The sequence below is a fragment of the Anolis carolinensis genome, chromosome 6, assembly GCF_035594765.1.
Source record: "Anolis carolinensis isolate JA03-04 chromosome 6, rAnoCar3.1.pri, whole genome shotgun sequence".
Classification (NCBI taxonomy): domain Eukaryota; kingdom Metazoa; phylum Chordata; class Lepidosauria; order Squamata; family Dactyloidae; genus Anolis; species Anolis carolinensis.
The window spans coordinates 627,501-647,383 of NC_085846.1; the positions used below are offsets into that span (position 1 = coordinate 627,501).

General features: G+C 46.9%; 1 protein-coding gene across 1 annotated transcript in view; it reads right to left on the bottom strand.

The window, feature by feature from the left end:
• ache (acetylcholinesterase (Yt blood group)) overlaps positions 1–1,679 on the bottom strand; it is a 43,868-nt gene extending 42,189 nt beyond the window's left edge. The window contains exon 1 of the mRNA XM_062983881.1: positions 1,520–1,679. The gene's annotated coding sequence lies outside the window, so the exon portion shown is untranslated. The remainder of the gene's footprint in view (positions 1–1,519) is intronic.
• Positions 1,680–19,883: the final 18,204 nt, after the last annotated feature.

Sequence of the window (19,883 nt, forward strand, 5' to 3'; positions counted from 1 at the left end):
CGAAGGAAAGGAGGAAGGAAGGAAGGAAGGAAGGAAGGAAGGAAAGGAGGAAGGAAAGAAGGAAGGAAGGAAAGAAGGAGGGAAAGAAGGAAGGAAGGAAGGAAAGGAGGAAGGAAAGAAGGAAGGAAGGAAAGAAGGAATGAAGGAAGGAAAGAAAGAAAGAAAGAAGGAAGAAAGGAAGAAAAGAAAAGAAAGAAGGAAAGAAGGTTGGAAGGAAAGAAGGAATGAAGGAAGGAAGGAAGGAAGGAAGGAAGGAAGGAAGGAAGGAAGGAAGGAAGGAAGGAAAGAGGAATGAAGGAAGGAAGGAAGGAAGAATAGAAAAGAAAAGAAAGAAGGAAAGAAGGTTGGAAGGAAAGAAAGAAGGAAGGAAGGAAGGAAGGAAGTGACCAAGACACATCTGCTCCGTGAAAGGCCTGGGGAGGGGGATGAAGGGGGGGGGGGATCCTGTGTCCATGCTGCTCCAGCTGCCCCTCTCCCCAAAGGTCACGCAAAACCCCTCCTTGCCTCCCTCACCTAGAAGCCCCTCCCCAAGTTCCCCTTGTTTTCTTATCAATCGCCCCCTCCTCAAGCGTAGTCCAGATTCCCCCCTTGCATTCCCGACTTTGCTTTTTTTGGGGGGGGGGGGGGTGTAGGGTCGAGTGACGCCCCTCTCTTTTGGGCCTAAATGGGGGGGGGTCTCTCTGTGCCATGAGGACCCCCGTTTTGGACTTTTGGGACCCTTTTCCCGGTCCTCATGGGGGAATCCCTTCCCCAGGGAAGAAGGCATCAGGCCTGCACGAGGGAGGGGGCGATGCAGAGACGGGCAGGTTGCAATCGCATTTCATTTCGGGGGGGGGGGGGGGCGGTCAGGACCCCTTCCTCTGTCTGCACACAACCCCCCCCCCTCATTTGCAAATGGGCTGTATATGGATATTGGGGGGGGGGTCTTTTCCCTTCCTTCCTTCCCCCCTCCGGCCTTTTAATAGACACCCCCCAAAAAAGCGGAAATTCCCTCGCCCCCCCCCCCTTTTAAGCACTGCAGCTGTTCTGTTTGCAAACACAGAGGCGGGGGGGGGGGGGCTCCATAGAAAGAGCCGGGCTCCGTGCAGGCCCAATAAATGAAAACTCCCCCTCCCCAAACTAGAAGGCCGATTGAGCCCCTTCCCCAAAGGCCTCCCTCCCTCACCCCCCCCCCCCCCCCCCACCGGAATGCAACCAGGATTCCATTTAAAACTAACCCCCCTTCAATCCATTATATTATAAGAATAATAATATATTATTATTATTATTATTATTGCCAAAGGCACCCCAAAATACAAAGGTGGGAGGGGGCGACGGAAAGGCTATTCAATCCAAGGGGGCCTGGGCTTTTGGGGCCTCCCCCTCCCATCTCTTCACTGGAAAAGGGGGGGGGTCTCTATCTCTCTACTGCGTCAGAATGGGAAGGATGGGCAGCCCCGCCCTTTCGGGGGTAAACAGGGGGGGGGGGCTTTCCCTTTGGGGGTGCTTCTATGCCCCCTCCCCCTCCCTCTCTTCTTACCTGGGCCTCAGGAGGAGGAGGAGGCTTCTTCTCGCCCTTCTTCTTCTTCTTCTTCTTCTTCTTCTCTTTTCCTTCTTCTCTCCTTCGCTGTCTTTGCTGCGTCTGCGGCGGCGGAGCGGATCAGCGCCTCTGGTCTGCCCCCCCCCCTCGTGTCACGGGTGGGGGCGGGGCTCAGGCCTCGCGGGGGGGGGGAGGGAGGGAGGGGGAGAGGATCGAGGGAGCGGGCACCGGAATTGGGTGGGTGGGTGGGTGGGTGGGGGCTCTTTCGGGAACCCCCCCATCCGAAGGGAAGTGACCCCGCCCCCTTCTCGCCCCCTCCCACAATTGGACACCAGCTGCCTCCAAAAGAAGAGTCAAATGTCCCCAGGGGATTTTCCCACAATAAAACAGTTGCAGAAACTCCTCTATTATTATTATTATCTTCTATACATATAAAAGAGTGATGGCATCAGGGCAGCGGACAAAACAACAAAACTGCAGGCCCCCCATCCTCGAAATTTGACAACACAACCCATCATCCACGGCTCTAGGTTGATACAACAAAAAGAAAAGAAAAAATAAAGTCCTAATTAGAGGGAGAGGAATAATTGTTTTTATCCAATTGCTGCCAGTTAGAGGACTAAGCTCCGCCCACTTGGTCTCCTAGCAACGCACTCAGCCCAGGGGACAGGCACAAGAGTTTGGAGAGACCCCTTGGGGCCATCCAGCCCAACCCTTTCTACTATGCAGCAGGACACAATCCAAGCATTCCCAACACATGGACAACGTATAAATACTATACAATACTACACAGGGACATAGACCCCCTCTACCCTCACCACTTTCATAGTACACAAACAACCACATGCATACTAAACATAAAGACAACCATACAACAGACATTCAATACCACCACTACCTCAACAAGTTCGCACCAACACCACCAGACAACACCACAGCAACGCGTGGCCGGGCACAGCTAGTTATTATAATATTATGACACAGCAAACGAGATATTTATGCTGGATTTCGTATCACAAAATCACAAGTCAAACACTTCCCAAGCGTTTTCGGATGATGTGTGCAGATCCCAGTCGGGTGGTCTTTTGCAGTTGACACATCGTGATTTTTGTCAATGCCTATTGTTTCCAAATGCCGGCTGAGATCTTTTGGAATGGCACCCAATGTGCCCATCACCACCGGGACCACCTGCACTGGTTTCTGCCAGAGTCTTTGTAGTTTGACCTTGAGGTCCTGAGAGCAGCTGAGTGTTTCCTGTTGTTTTTCGTCAATCTGACCGTCACCTGGTCTGGCGACCTCAATAATCCAAACGGGAGGTGGTACTTGAGGCATAAGTTCCAATGAATCCTTTGGGCCACATAGTTGTGCCTCTGTTTGTAGTCTGTCTGTGCGATTTTCTTACAGCAGCTGAGGATATGATCAATGGTTTCGTCGGTTTCCTTGCACAGTCTGCATGTTGGGTCATCAGCTGATTTTTCAATCCTGGCCTGAATTGCATTTGTTCTGATGGCTTGCTCCTGGGCTGCAAGAACCAGGCCTTCTGGGCCATCGCCAGGTCTTCTCCTTATCAATCTTTCCTTCAGTTTTGTCAAAGAACTGCCCATGCCAGGCTTTGTTGTGCCAGCTGTCCGCTCTCGTTTGTAGTGCGCTGGGATAGTGATGAGCCGCTGCCTTGAGTCCCGGGGGGGGGGGGGGGGGGGGAATAAATAAATAAAGGTAATGATAATAATAATAATAATAATGGAGAGGAGGATAATAAATTATCATCATCATCATCATCATCTGGGGCTTACACTGCCTACGTATATAATAATAATAATAATAATAATAATAATAATAATAATAATAATAATAAATATAATAACAAGAACAATAATAATGGAGAGGCGGATAATAAATCATCAACATCATCATCATCATCATCATCATCATCTGGGCTTACACTGCCTATGTATATAATAATAATAATAATAATAATAATAATAATAATAATAATAAATATAATAACAAGAACAATAATAATGGAGAGGCGGATAATAAATCATCAACATCATCATCATCATCATCATCTGGGGCTTACACTGCCTATGTATATCATAATAATAAATATAACAACAACAATAATAATGGAGAGGCGGATAATAAATTATTATTATCATCATCATCATCATCATCACCATCATCATCTGGGGCTTCCACTGCCTACGTATATAATAATAATAATAATTAATTGGCTCCTGTGGTCAAAGTCTAACTGTTGTGTGACTGTTGTGTTGAAAGAGAGCCAGGTACTTAAGTTGATTGACAGCAGGCATTGTCCCCTGTTAATTGAGTTTCTGGGAAAGCTTTATTTGCCAGTGTCGTGCGCGCCTGATGGCGCGCACGAAAAAGGCACCTTTACTAACTATTCTTTGCAGTACATACAGGAAACAAAGCAACATAAACAAATACACAAAGAGGTGGTTTGTTGCAGTCTGCACATAAAGTGCGTGCATATTACTTAAGTGTACAAAGATCCCACTTGGCCACCACGCTCACCAAGAGATGCAACAAAAGCAAAACATTCCATCATATGCACAGCTGTGGCATGTTCCGCTTTTTCACACAAAAACTAAACAACTACATCTGCTCCAAATGCAAACAGATGACTCTGATGGAGCAGAGGATCCAACAGCTCGAGCACCGTATTAAGACCCTTAAGGACATTCAGGCACTCGAGCTCTTCTTGGACACTGCACAACACGCTGCTGTAGATCAGCAGCCAGCATCACACCAACACCACCAAGACCATGATCAGGAACCTTATGGGGAGATCAACTCAAAGGTAGACAACCCTCAGGCTTGGAAGGAGGTCACCCATAGAAGGAGACGCAGGACCAGGCAGCCTCTGCAGAACTCCTCTGCTCAGCTGCATTTACACAACAGATTTGAAATTCTTACATCATTAACATACAATCAGGAAACACATCTTGTGGAGGACCACAGTTTCTTAGATACCACTCAGTGGACCACCCTGGATCAATGCGCAGGGGATAGCCCTGACGGGGACAGTGCATCACCACAGTCACACTTATGTAATCATGCAAATGCTCCATCCCCAATCATAGACCAGGAGCAACAGGAACATCCTTGGGAGAGTAATGGGCTCTCGGATGTATCTCAATGGATTGTCATTGATGAATGCACTGGGGATGTTGAGGAGGAGGACAACACTTTACACCTACATGATTCACTTCAACAGGAACACTCTTCAGGGGACATACACACTGTCTTGCACAAAAGGGACCCTGTCAATCCTCAAAGGAAACAGGTCTTGGTAGTAGGTGACTCCCTCCTTAGAGGAACGGAAGCCATCATTTCCAGACCGGATGGGATGGCTCGAGAAACATGCTGCCTCCCGGGGGCAAAAATACACCATATCACTCAGAGGCTCAGCAGGCTCCTAAAGCCCCATCACCCTCCACACCTTATGTTGATTCATGTAGGTACCAATGACACCGCTAGGCATACTTTTCAAAAGATCACAAATGATTTTCGAGCTCTGGGAACAAAGCTAAAACTGTATAATGTACATGTGATCTTTTCATCCCTCCTCCCTGTTGTAGGACATGGCTCTACAAGGGCCGGAAAAATAGTACAGGTCAATAACTGGCTCAGAAAATGGTGTCAAGAGGAGCATTTTGGCTTCCTTGACCATGGTCTACTCTTCCAAGAGGATGGACTACTGGCAAGCGATGGGGTGCATCTCACACAAGTAGGAAAACATCTTTTTGCACACAGACTCACAAACCTCATCAGGCGCACTTTAAACTAGATCCACTGGGGGAGGGGAACAACAGCCTGGCGAACACTATATTACCCACGACCACAGGGAACCGCCGAAAGGCTAAACGGAGGGCTGCACAAACACAGCAAGGACCAAGTACAGAGAGCACAATAATCCCAAATAAACAGTTCGAGGGGAGGTCACAGGGGCTTACATGTCTTTACACTAATGCTCAGAGCATGGGAAATAAGCAAGACGAACTCCAACTCCTAGCACAGCACCACACATACGATGTCATAGGCATCACTGAAACCTGGTGGGATGACTCCCATCACTGGAATTTAACCATTGAGGGCTATAACCTCTTTCACAGAAATAGAACAAAGGGGAGAGGAGGGGGAGTAGCTTTATATGTCAAAAACAGTTACGTTGCAGAAGAAATGCAAGACTGTAATCCGGGAAACCAGCTTGAAAGCATCTGGATAAGAATCAAGGGAACCGGGACTCAAAAAGATCTTGTCGTGGGTGTCTACTACAGACCTCCGAGTCAGGATGAAGGACTTGATGAAGCCTTCTGTCAACAGCTGACCAAACAGGCACAAAGAAGAGATATAGTAGTCATGGGCGATTTCAATTATCCCGATATCTGCTGGAAAACAAACTCAGCCAAGAGTACAAAGTCCAACAAATTCCTCACTTGCCTTGCAGATAATTTTATGGTCCAGAAGGTAGAAGAGGCAACAAGGGGATCAGCAACTCTTGATCTAATCTTAACAAATGTGGAAGACCTGATCAATACAGTTGAAGTGGTTGGATCCTTAGGGGCAAGTGACCATGTGCTCCTGCAGTTTGCAATACAAAGGAATGCTGAAACTAAGACAAGTCAAACACGCATTCTGGACGTTAAGAGAGCTGACTTCCAAAAAATGAAGGAATTACTGAGCGGCATTCCATGGACGCCGATATTAAAAAACAAGGGAGTTAAGGATGGATGGGAGTTTTTCAAAAGTGAAATACTCAAGGCGCAAATGCAAACAGTGCCAACAAAGAAGAAAAATAAGACAAGTGCAAAGAAGCCAGAATGGATGTCCAAAGAACTTCTAACTGAGCTAAAGCTCAAAAGTGACATGCACAAGAAGTGGAAAAGGGGAGAAATCACCAAAGAAGAATTCAAACGTATAGCCAACACCTGTAGGGAAAAGGTTCGCAAGGCTAAAGCGCAAAATGAGCTCAGGCTTGCCAGGGACATAAAAAACAACAAAAAAGGCTTTTTTGCTTACGTTGGTAGAAAAAGGAAGAAAAAGGAGGCGATAGGGCCATTGCAAGGAGAAGATGGGGTGATGGTGACAGGGGACAGGGAAAAGGCAGAACTACTTAATGCCTTCTTTGCCTCGGTCTTCTCAGAAAAAGAAAGCCATCTTCAACCTCAGCAACACGGAATGGACGAAGGATTGGGGGAAATCCAACCCCAAATAGGGAGACACGTTGTCCAGGAACACTTGGCCTCTCTAAACGAATTCAAGTCCCCAGGGCCAGATCAGCTACACCCAAGAGTACTGAAGGAACTAGCGGAAGTTATTTCAGAACCACTGGCAATTATCTTCGAGAGTTCTTGGAGAACGGGAGAAGTCCCAGCAGATTGGAGGAGGGCGAATGTGGTCCCGATCTTCAAGAAGGGAAAAAAGAACGACCCAAACAATTACCGTCCGGTCAGCCTCACATCAATACCAGGCAAGATTCTGGAAAAGATCATTAAGGAAGTGGTCTGCAAACACTTAGAAACAAATGCGGTCATTGCTAATAGTCAACACGGATTTACCAAAAACAAGTCATGCCAGACTAATCTGATCTCTTTTTTCGATAGAGTTACGAGTTGGGTCGATACAGGGAATGCCGTGGATGTAGCATATCTAGATTTCAGTAAGGCCTTCGACAAAGTCCCCCACGACCTTCTGGCAAGGAAACTAGTAAAATGTGGGCTAGACAAAACTACGGTTAGGTGGATCTGTAATTGGCTAAGTGAACGAACCCAAAGGGTGCTCACCAATGCGTCGTCTTCATCATGGAAAGAAGTGACAAGTGGAGTGCCGCAGGGCTCCGTCCTGGGCCCGGTTCTGTTCAACATCTTTATTAACGACTTAGACGAAGGGTCAGAAGGCACGATCATCAAGTTTGCAGATGACACCAAACTCGGAGGGATAGCTAACACTCCAGAAGACAGGAGCAGAATTCAAAACGATCTTGACAGACTAGAGAGATGGGCCAAAACTAACAAAATGAAGTTCAACAGGGACAAATGCAAGATACTTCACTTCGGCAGAAAAAATGGAAATCAAAGATACAGAATGGGGGACGTCTGGCTTGACAGCAGTGTGTGCGAAAAAGACCTTGGAGTCCTCGTGGGGAACAAGTTAAACATGAGCCAACAATGTGATGCGGCTGCTAAAAAAGCCAATGGCATTCTGGCCTGCATCAATAGGGGAATAGCGTCTAGATCCAGGGAAGTCATGCTCCCCCTCTATTCTGCCTTGGTCAGACCACACCTGGAATACTGTGTCCAATTTTGGGCACCACAGTTGAAGGGAGATGTTGACAAGCTGGAAAGCGTCCAGAGGAGGGCGACTAAAATGATTAAGGGTCTGGAGAACAAGCCCTATGAGGAGCGGCTTAAAGAGCTGGGCATGTTTAGCCTGCAGAAGAGAAGGCTGAGAGGAGACATGATAGCCATGCACAAATACGTGAAGGGAAGTCATAGGGAAGAGGGAGGGAGCTTGTTTTCTGCTGCCCTGCAGACTAGGACACGGAACAATGGCTTCAAACTACAGGAAAGGAGATTCCACTTGAACATCAGGAAGAACTTCCTCACTGTGAGAAGGGCTGTTCGACAGTGGAACTCTCTGCCGCGGACTGTGGTGGAGGCTCCTTCTTTGGAGGCTTTGAAGCAGAGGCTGGATGGCCATCTGTCGGGGGTGCTTTGAATGCGATTTCCTGCTTCTTGGCAGAATGGGGTTGGACTAGATGGCCCATGAGGTCTCTTCCAACTCTACTATTCTATGATTCTATGATTCTAATAATAATAATATATAATATAATAAATATAATAATAAATATAATAATAATGAAGAAGAGGGTAATACATTATTATTAATGTGTTGTCAAAGGAGGGTTTCATGGCCGGAATCACTGGGTTGCTGTGAGTTTTCCGGGCTGTATGGCCACATTCCAAAAGCATTCTCTCCTGACGTTTTGCCCGCATCTGTGGCTGGCCTCCCCAGAGGTTGGAAACCAGGCAATCAGGATTTATCCCTGTGGAATGAGGCCTAGGGTGGGAGAAGGAGAGAACCCATGTCTGTTGGAGGCAAGGGTGAAGGATGCAATTGGCCAGCTTGAATAGCCTTGCAGTTCCAAAGCCTGGCAGCTTCCTGCCTGGGGGAATCCTTTGCTGGGAGTGAGGTGTTAGCTAGCCCTGATTGTTTCATGTCTGGAATTCCTATTTTTGGGTTGTTGTATGTATTCTGGGCTGTATGGCCATGTTCTAGAAGTATTCTCTCCTGACGTTTCGCCCACATCTATGGCAGGCATCCTCAGAGGTTGTGAGGTATGGAGAAACTCGGCAAGGAAGGTTAATATATATCTGTAGAGAGTCCAGGGTGTGACAAGAGTCCTTTGTCAGTTGGAAGACAGTGTGAATGTTGCAGTTAATCACCTTAATTAGCATTGGAAAGGTTTGTCTCTTGCCTGGAGGGCACCTTTGTTCAGAGTCATTAGCTGTCCCTGGAGCTCATCTGCCCTCAGAGTGGTTAAGGTGATTAACTGCAACATTCACGCTGACTTCCAACTGACAAAGAACTCTTCTCACACCCTGGACTCTCCACAGATATATATTAACCTTCCTTGCCTATTTTCTCCATGCCTCACAACCTCTGAGGATGCCTGCCATAGATGTGGGCGAAACGTCAGGAGAGAATACTTCTAGAACATGGCTATACAGCCTGGAATACATACAACAACCCTGTGATCCCGGCCATGAAAGCCTTCGACAACACATTCCTATTTTTTTTCCTGAGTGTTCCTTATTTACTGTCCTGATTTTAGAGTTTTTAAAATACTGCCAGCCTGGCTGCTTCCTGCCTGGGGCAATCCTTTGCTGGGAGTGAGGTGTTAGCTAGCCCTGATTGTTTCCTGTCTGGAATTCCCTTATTTATGATGATGATGATGATTATTATTATACACGTAGGAGGCGAAGACCCCTCCTTGCACCCCCCCCCCCCCAATACACATACACACATGATGGGAATCCCTGCAAAGGGTCCCCCCTCCCTCCGGGGAGCCCTAAAGCGGAGGGAGAAGCGCGCATGCGCAGAGAGCCCCTCCCTCCCTCGGCCCCCTCCCTGCAGCACCTCTGCCGGATGGACAGCGCCTCCTCACCCAGGCCCCGCCCCCCGCCCCGCCCCCTCCCCGTGACGCAGCTCCCGCTCTTTGGCGCGCCTCTCCGTCCGGCCAGCAGGGGGCAGTGATTTCAGCCAAGCACAAGTTGTTCTGAAGGGACCTCTTGGCTGCGGGGAATTGTGGGAGTTGAAGTCCAAACCACCTGGAGGGAGGGAGGGAGGGAGGGCCGAAGTTGGCCCAGGCCTGCCCCAGAGCAGCCCCCTCTTCCTAAGCCGTCATCCCAGAATGCCACGGGAGTCAGCCTGAGCCCTCCATAGCCAAAGGGGCCACAGAGGAGCCCCAAAGGCTTCTGGGAGAAGAAAGGGGAGGGAGGGGGCTTGAGGGGGACGATTAAGGTTGCGGTTAGGCAAACCGTCCTTGGGTTGTTGTGCGTTTTCCGGGCTGTCTGGCCATGTTCCAGAAGTATTCTCTCCTGACGTTTCGCCCACATCTATGGCAGGCATCCTCAGAGGTTGTGAGGAATATATGTCCATGTTCCAGAAGCATTCTCTCCTGACGTTTCGCCCACATCTATGGCAGGCATCCTCAGAGGTTGTGAGGAATATATGTCCATGTTCCAGAAGTATTCTCTCCTGACGTTTCGCCCACATCTATGGCAGGCATCCTCAGAGGTTGTGAGGAATATATCTCCATGTTCCAGAAGTATTCTCTCCTGACGTTTCGCCCACATCTATGGCAGGCATCCTCAGAGGTTGTGAGGAATATATGTCCATGTTCCAGAAGTATTCTCTCCTGACGTTTCGCCCACATCTATGGCAGGCATCCTCAGAGGTTGTGAGGAATATATGTCCATGTTCCAGAAGTATTCTCTCCTGACGTTTCGCCCACATCTATGGCAGGCATCCTCAGAGGTTGTGAGGAATATATGTCCATGTTCCAGAAGCATTCTCTCCTGACGTTTCGCCCACATCTATGGCAGGCATCCTCAGAGGTTGTGAGGAATATATGTCCATGTTCCAGAAGTATTCTCTCCTGACGTTTCGCCCACATCTATGGCAGGCATCCTCAGAGGTTGTGAGGAATATATGTCCATGTTCCAGAAGTATTCTCTCCTGACGTTTCGCCCACATCTATGGCAGGCATCCTCAGAGGTTGTGAGGAATATATGTCCATGTTCCAGAAGTATTCTCTCCTGACGTTTCGCCCACATCTATGGCAGGCATCCTCAGAGGTTGTGAGGAATATATGTCCATGTTCCAGAAGTATTCTCTCCTGACGTTTCGCCCACATCTATGGCAGGCATCCTCAGAGGTTGTGAGGAATATATGTCCATGTTCCAGAAGCATTCTCTCCTGACGTTTCGCCCACATCTATGGCAGGCATCCTCAGAGGTTGTGAGGAATATATGTCCATGTTCCAGAAGTATTCTCTCCTGACGTTTCGCCCACATCTATGGCAGGCATCCTCAGAGGTTGTGAGGAATATATGTCCATGTTCCAGAAGTATTCTCTCCTGACGTTTCGCCCACATCTATGGCAGGCATCCTCAGAGGTTGTGAGGAATATATGTCCATGTTCCAGAAGTATTCTCTCCTGACGTTTCGCCCACATCTATGGCAGGCATCCTCAGAGGTTGTGAGGAATATATGTCCATGTTCCAGAAGTATTCTCTCCTGACGTTTCGCCCACATCTATGGCAGGCATCCTCAGAGGTTGTGAGGAATATATCTCCATGTTCCAGAAGTATTCTCTCCTGACGTTTCGCCCACATCTATGGCAGGCATCCTCAGAGGTTGTGAGGAATATATCTCCATGTTCCAGAAGTATTCTCTCCTGACGTTTCGCCCACATCTATGGCAGGCATCCTCAGAGGTTGTGAGGAATATATGTCCATGTTCCAGAAGTATTCTCTCCTGACGTTTCGCCCACATCTATGGCAGGCATCCTCAGAGGTTGTGAGGAATATATGTCCATGTTCCAGAAGTATTCTCTCCTGACGTTTCGCCCACATCTATGGCAGGCATCCTCAGAGGTTGTGAGGAATATATGTCCATGTTCCAGAAGTATTCTCTCCTGACGTTTCGCCCACATCTATGGCAGGCATCCTCAGAGGTTGTGAGGAATATATCTCCATGTTCCAGAAGTATTCTCTCCTGATGTTTCACCCACATCTATGGCAGGCATCCTCAGAGGTTGTGAGGAATATATCTCCATGTTCCAGAAGTATTCTCTCCTGACGTTTTGCCCACATCTATGGCAGGCATCCTCAGAGGTTGTGAGATACATTGGAAAAACTAAGCAAGGAATGTTTATATATATCTGTGGAAATCAGCCATAGCAGAGCACTTGATGAACCAATAATAATAATAATAATAATAATAATAACTTTATTCTTATACCCCGCACCATCTCCCCAAAGGGACTCGGGGCGGCTTACATGGGGCTATGCCCGGATGCTACAGCCCAAAATCAAAGCAAACACAATATAAAATCAAAGCAAAAACAATGAACAAATCAGCCAACAATAAAACATCAACATGGATAAAACAGTCATAAAAGTTCAATATACAAAATAATGTTAAAATCATGAGTTGGATCAAAAGATCTGGGCCAGGGTGCAGAAAAAATGGCAACCAGCCTGGACACAGTATATTATTTGAGAACACAGAAATGCTTGACCACTCCAACAACTATCAGGTCAGACTACACAGAGAGGCCACTGAAATCTACAAGCATGTGGACAACTTCAACAGAAAGGAGGAAACCATGAAAATGAACAAAATCTGGCTACCAGTATTAAAAAACTCAAAAATCAGAACTGTAGATTGGAAGCAACACTCTGAGGGCAGAGGAGCCCCAAGGATGGCTAATGACTCTGAACAAAGGATGTCCCCCAGGCAAGAGACAAACCTTTCCAATGCTAATTAGGGTGATTAACTACAACATTAACGCTGGCTTCCAACTGACAAAGGACTCTTGTCACATCCTGGACTCTCCACAGATATATATTAACCTTCCTTGCCTAGTTTCTCCATGCCTCACAACCTCTGAGGATGCCTGCCATAGATGTGGGCGAAACATCAGGAGAGAATGCTTCTGGAACATGGCCACACAGCCCGAAAGACATACAACAACCCTGTGATCCTGGCCATGAAAGCCTTCGACAACACACTTCCTTGCGTTGCTGTGAGTTTTCCGGGCTGAATGGCCAATATGTTCCAGCAGCATTCTCTCCTGATGTTTTGCCTGCATCTGTGGCTAATGGCATCTTCAGGAGTTGTGTTGGCAGTGAAGCAAGTGCAGTGTATCTATCCCTGTGGAATAATGTCCAGGGTGGGAGGAAGAACCCTGGTCTGTTTGAAGCAAGTGTGGATGTTGCAATGAGCAAGCTTGATTAGCATTGAGTAGCCTTGAAGCTGCAAAGTCAATCAGGGAGGGTCTCTGAATAGAGGTGGCCTGACTGTTGTTGCCGGGAGGCATCCTATGTTTGGGAGGTGTCCACTGGCACTTGGACACAGACTATTATGTGAGCACACAGAAATGCTGGACAACTCTGACCACCATCATGTCGGATAACACAGAAAAGCCATTGAAATCCACAAGAAGCAGGTGGAAACCATGAAAGTGATCAAAATTTTGTCACCAGTATAAAAAAAAAACCCCATCAGAATCAAGACAGTAAATAAACAGTGGAACTCCAGACACAAGCAATCAAAGTAATAATAATAATAATAATAATAATAATAATAATAATAATAATAATAATAACTTTATTTTTATACCCTTCTCCCCGAAGGGACTCGGGGCGGCTTACATGGGGCCTGGCCCAATAAAACAAACCAATAACAAAGGTCAGTGAACACCTTATTTTATTTATCTTTTGGTTGTTTAATATTTAATGCCTATTTTACTTAAGTGATATTTGTCTTTACTGTTCTAAGGTAGCACAAATCCTATGTGAAATCATACTACGTATTTTTGGCATTAATATTGAAATCTGAAATGTATACGGAAAGCCTTTACTCCCAAACAGAAGATGCCTCCAGGCAACAGAGACCAGGCGACCTCTACGCAGAGACCCGCCCTGACTGACTTTGCAGCCGCAAGTTTACTCAAGGCTAATCAAGCTTGCTCATTGCAATATCCACACTTGCTTCAAACAGGCGAGGGTTCTTCCTCCCACCCTGGACATCATTCCACAGATACCTGTGCACCCCACTTGCCTCACTGCCAACAGACCTCTGAAAATGCCAGTCACAGATGGAGGAAAACGTCAGGAGAGAATGCTATGGGAACATGGCCATACAGCCCGAAAAACTCACATCAGCCCTGTGATTCCGGTCATAAGCGAGCGCCTTGGTTTCCTGAAGTGCTTGGTGAGCCCAAAGGAAAACAACAAGCCTTTCTTGATGGCAGGCTGTAAAAGCCAGAGAGGAAGCCGTTTATTCTCAGCAAACAAATGGGCCTGAGCTGGGCTTTCTCCTCCCAGCCGGGGCCCCTGAGGACTTCCGAGCAGAGGCAGGGGCCAAAGGGGTCCCAATGGAGGACTGTGATGGGCCCCACTGGTCCCTGTTGTTGAGAACCCATCTCCCACCTCAAATATAAAAGCTCCCAGGGGTGGGATTTATAGTTCTCCAAAGGACAGGGGCCGGAAGATCGAAGGGTTTTTTTTCATGTCAGGAGCAACTTGAGTTGCTTCTGGAGGGAGAGAATTGGCCGTCTGCAAGGACGTTGCCCAGGGGACATTGCCCGGATGTTTTGATGTTTTTACCATCCTTGTGGGAGGCTTCTCTCCTGTCCCCGCATGGAGCTGGAGCTGACAGAGGGAGCTCATCCCCATTCTCCCCGGGTTGGGTTCGAACCTGGCAGCTTTCAGGTCAGCAGCCCAACCTTCAAGTCACGAGGCTTTAGTCCACTATGGTAGTGGCGCCCCTCTGCCTTGCACTAGCTCCACATGCACCCACGCACCCACAACAGCACCCCCATTCCCATCATCCCCATTTCTCCATACACATCAAGGCACTGATGATCAGGTTTGACCCACCCCGGGACAAAGCGCACTGAACGTGGGTCCAGGCATTAGCAGGGACACAGTGGACCATGTTGTGGTAATCTCTGAGCGGTTAGACTCAATTTAACCCTCTCTGGGAGAAATTCCACCAAAATCAGCAGAGTAGCAAAAGCAAAAGCTTTCAAATGCAACAGTTACTTACATGGGGCGAGCAAAGAGAAGCCTTTGACCATTTAGGATTGCAATGGACTGCAGAGTCTCAGTAAAAGTTCAAAAAGTATTTATTCAGGTAAAAAGAACTCCATTGCAGATAGAAAGGCTTGGGAGCTGTCTAGTCTACTCTAGACTGGTTTCTAAGGAAAAATAAGAAAGGAAAAATAACAAACATCTAAATAGTCACATCTTGCCAGGAGGGATGGCGAGAACAAAGGGAGAAGAGAGAACCAAAATGGTTCCAACCTCATGGTCCAGTTTATTGGGGCCATAAAAGACATTCTGACCAATGAGAAGTTAGTGTCCCTGGAGATTCACATTTCTACTAACTTTAAAGTAAGGGATGTGACGTAAACAGGATAGAGGGAAACACAGTAAAGCCTGTCTAGGCATGCTCTGGATTCCTTCAATCTAACTCTATCATCTATCTAACTATATCTAGACTTGAGTAGTCCAGGGTGATTCCCAACAGACCAGGCAGCGGGGCCACCCACTACTGGCTCCCCTAGACCCAAAACGTCCCAGGCAAAGCCACCCTTGGACACAGGCCACGGATGGGTGGCAGGGCTGCAGAGAATTGTCAAGGTTTCGTACCATCATGAAGATCAGCCTGGTCTTTCCTCTCTCTCCCTTTAGGAAGGAACAATGAAACAGTCAAAAGCAGGGGTCCCCAAACTTTTTAAACAGGGGGCCAGTTCACAATCCTTCGGACCGTTGGAGGGCCGGACTATAAATAATAATAATAACAACAACAACAACAACAACAACAATAAAAAAGAGGGTTGGAAGAGACCCTTTGTGCCATTGAGTCGAATCCCCCTCTGCCTTTGTGCACCGAAAGCACAAGCAAAGCACCCCAGATGGATGACCACCCAACCTCAATGTTAAAAGTAATAATTACAATAATAAAATAAGATTGAACTTCAAAGACGCTGGCAGAAACCAGTGCAGGTGGTCCCGGTGGTGATGGGCACACTGGGTGCCGTGCCAAAAGATCTTAGCCGGCATTTGGAAACAACAGACATTGACAAAATTACGATCTGCCGACTGCAAAAAGCCACCCTGCTGTGATCTGCACGCATCATCCGAAAATACATCACACAGTCCTAGACACTTGGGAAGTGTTCGACTTGTGATTTTGTGATACGAAATCCAGCATGTCTATCTTGTTTGCTGTGTCATAATAAAATAATAATAAAGAGGGTTGGAAGAGACCCCTTGGGACATTTATTCCAACCCCCATATGCCTCTGTGCACCGAAAGCACAAGCAAAGCATCCCTGATATATGGCCATCCAGCCTCAATGATGATGATGATAATAATAATAATAATAGTAATAATAATAATAATAATAATAATAATAATAATAATAATAATAATAATAATAATCGTTGTAAGAGAAGAAGTGACCCCTTGGGTCATTTAGCGCAACCCCCTTCTGCCCTTGTGCTGTAGGGGCCGGATAAATGGCTTTGATGGGCCGCATCCGGCCCCCGGGCCTTAGTTTGGGGACCCCTGGTCAAAAGGATGCAATGTATCCCTCCCTTATGGCTCCTGCTTCCTTGCAGCAGACACATTGCCTGTCTCTCCCTTCGCTTCCATCTCTTCCTTGGCTCCAAGGGTGACTGACGTCTTGACTCTTGACTATTTTATCCTCAAGATGGGTCCTTGCTCTCCTCCTGAGAAGGAAACGCCTTCTGATTTCCTGGCAGTAGGAGTCTCTGTGCCTAGAAATACAAAGCCTGTCCCTGCCTCCACGTTTCCTCTCTCTCTCTACTTGCCAGTTATCAATCAGTCTCGTTGACATCATCTGATGTTGAACTGCAGCCCAGCTTTGGCGCTCTCTTCTTTCTTTCCCCTTGGTGAGAAGGCTTCTCCGCTCCTCCTCACTTCCAGACACCAGAGTGGTATCATCTGCTTATCTTTTAGCTTTAGGAAAGATTTAAAAACATGGCTCTTCCGGTGTGCTTTCGGAGAGTAACTGTTATACACTTCTTTTGTTACTCCCCCCAACATCTATCCTCTAGACCAGGGGTCCCCAAACTAAGGCCCGGGGGCCGGATGCGGCCCTCCAAGGTCATTTACCTGGCCCCCGCCCTCAGTTTTATAATATAATATTTTTATATCAGTTTTAATAATATAATATATTGTATATACATATAATATTGATAATAATCTTATGTTATACAATATAATACTAATAGTAATACCATATAATAATATTAATTATATGTTATATATTACATATAATATAATAGTATAGTGGTATAGTTCAATATAGTAATATATAATGCTAATATTGTGTTAAGCTAATAATATAATATATTGTATGTACATATAGCTGCTCTGAGTCCCCTTCGGGGTGAGAAGGGTGGGATATAAATGTAGTAAATAAATGCAGTAAATAAATAATTAATTTTAGACTTAGGCTAGGCCAAAGTCTGAAATGACTTGAAGGCACACAACAACAACAATCCTAATTAACTTGACTATCTCATTGGCCAGTAGCAGGCCCACACTTTCCATTGAAATCCTGATAGGTTTATGTCGGTAAAAATTGTTTTCATTTTTAAATATTGTATTGTTCTTTCGTTGTTGTTGTTGTTGTTGCACTACAAAGAAGACATGTGCAGTATGCATAGGAATTTGTTCGTATATATTTTTTCAAATGATAATTCGGCCCCTCAACAGTCTGAAGGATTGTGGACCGGCCCTTTGCTTAAAAAGTTTGGGGACCCCTGCTCTAGACTGTTTTTCTATCTTATGTCCCTGTTCCCCGTGGTTTTTATTCTTATCTTTTTCTCACCCCAAGTTTTAACTGAGTGTTCATGCGGTGTTATGATTGAGCCTCATGGCTCTGTTACTGACAGACGTGGGCGTAAGACTCCTCGAGAGTCAGATACTCTCGAGGAGCGAGAGAGAAAAAGACTGCGAGACATATTTGCAGCACCATCTGACGAAGAATCTTTCGAAGGGTTTACGGAGAGAATGGAGGAGGGGCTGGTTAGCTCAGAGGAGGATGAGATGGATTGGACTCGGGTAAGGGAGGAATTGGGTGCCACTGGCCATGATGGGACAGAAGATGAATGGGGACCTTCAGGATTAGACCCATGGCTTAGCTGGAGGGATGGGACGGGATCCACAGCTGGAGATGCTGTTGGGCGTAGTCAGAGGTGTTCCAGCTCTGACGAGGAAAGTGATGAGGAAACGCCCGGGTTAAGGAGGACAGCTGACAGTGATGAAGATTTGTAACTGGCATAAAATGGGGCTTGGGAGCAATTGCAAATTGCGTCGGGCAAGGTAATCTGGGCAAACGCTTGGGATCCGTGTGTGTGTGGGACGCTTCCCTGAAGACTTGTGTGCTTTCCTGTGCTGAGACGTAAGTTGATTGGAATCCAAGGTCAGACGGCGGGAGGGATTGTGTGGGCATTTGTTTGTGCAAACCTGTGCTTACTCTTATTAGCTTGACCTTCCGTCGTCTTTCTGACGGACGCCATCTCCTGCTTTGAGAACCCGGACTGAACTGACCACGGCTTGTCTTCCCCCCTTCTTGGACTTGGAAAAACTACAAACGTCTGCTTCTGGCTTTGATCTACGGAACGGAACTGGTCTACTCTACTTCTACAATCCTTGGCTGAATTGCTCGTGTTGGAGATCCTGTCTACTGTGTGTGTGTGGGAGCGACGCAAGTTACTCTAAGCACAGTGCTGGCAGCAGAGAGGAATCTGCTGCCAATTAGTTGCATTCTTTGTATCTTTTGTTCCTTGGCTTTCGTTCTGTTAATACCTAGGCTGAAGCAAGCAGTTTGTTTTTACCCGGATTAAACTCCGGTTTAATCCGGTTTATCTTTTGAACATTTACTTTTGTCCCTTTTTGCTCCTAAAGGCAAAAACTGCCTGGCCCTTGTGTTTTTACGGGCATTTTTGAGTTCTGTAATCTAATAAACTCTGTTACTTTGAATCTTGTGGCGTTCTGTCCTTGACAGATTGCCCGACGCCCATAAAAAGTTTATTGCAGCAATAAACCCGTCAGGAAGACGATGGATGAGTTAAGAGCCAAAGTAGACCAATTGCAAACGGCCTTAAGCCAAACAGCTTTTGCTGTGAAAGGACATGTTTTGACTCCTGAACGCTTTGACGGAACCAGGTGCAAGTTGCCAACCTTTTTGGCACAAGTGGAGCTTTATTTTTCTCAGCTCAGTGCTCATGCTTTTCCTACTGACACTAGCAAGGTGGCTTTTATTTTGAGTTTGTTGACCGGTCCCGCAGGACAATGGGCCACTAATTTAATTTTGGGAAATGACCCAGTCAAGGACAATTTGAATAATTTCAAAAGGTTGTTAACTGATACTTTTGGGGATCCTCTCCGCACGGAGAACGCTGGGTGGGCTCTGTATCGGTTGAAACAGGGAAAGGGGACTGTTTTGGATTACTTAAATAAGTTTAACCTGTATCGCCACCAGCTGGATTGGGGGGAAAATGCATTCATGCTTTTATTTACTGCCGGGTTAAGTGATATGCTCCAGGATGAATTAGCACGCTTGGAGCCGGCTGAAAGCTGGGACGCCTTAGTAGCTAAGGTGCTGCGTTTAGACGCAAGGTTCGAGGCTCGTAAACACTCAAAAGCAATGTGTGCGCCACCCATGCATGTAACCAGGGCACCTGTGGTGATGGGGGAAGAGCCCATGGAGCTTGGGGTCTTTAAAAAACTGTCTACAGAGGAAAAGAGCCGTAGGAGGCAGCTGGGCTTGTGTTTGTACTGTGGGAATGCTGGGCATTTTGCCAAAAATTGTAATGTGAAACCTTCCCAGCTTTCGGGAAAAGGCCAGCCCTAGTGCGACGTGAGTCCAACGCACTAGGGCTCCTCAAGCAGTCAACTGAGGGGAGGAAGCATGTTTTCGTACCCATTACATTATCTGTTGGGGGAAGGGAACTTGTTTCTACTCTGGCACTGCTGGACTCAGGAGCTACGGTCTCCTATGTAGAT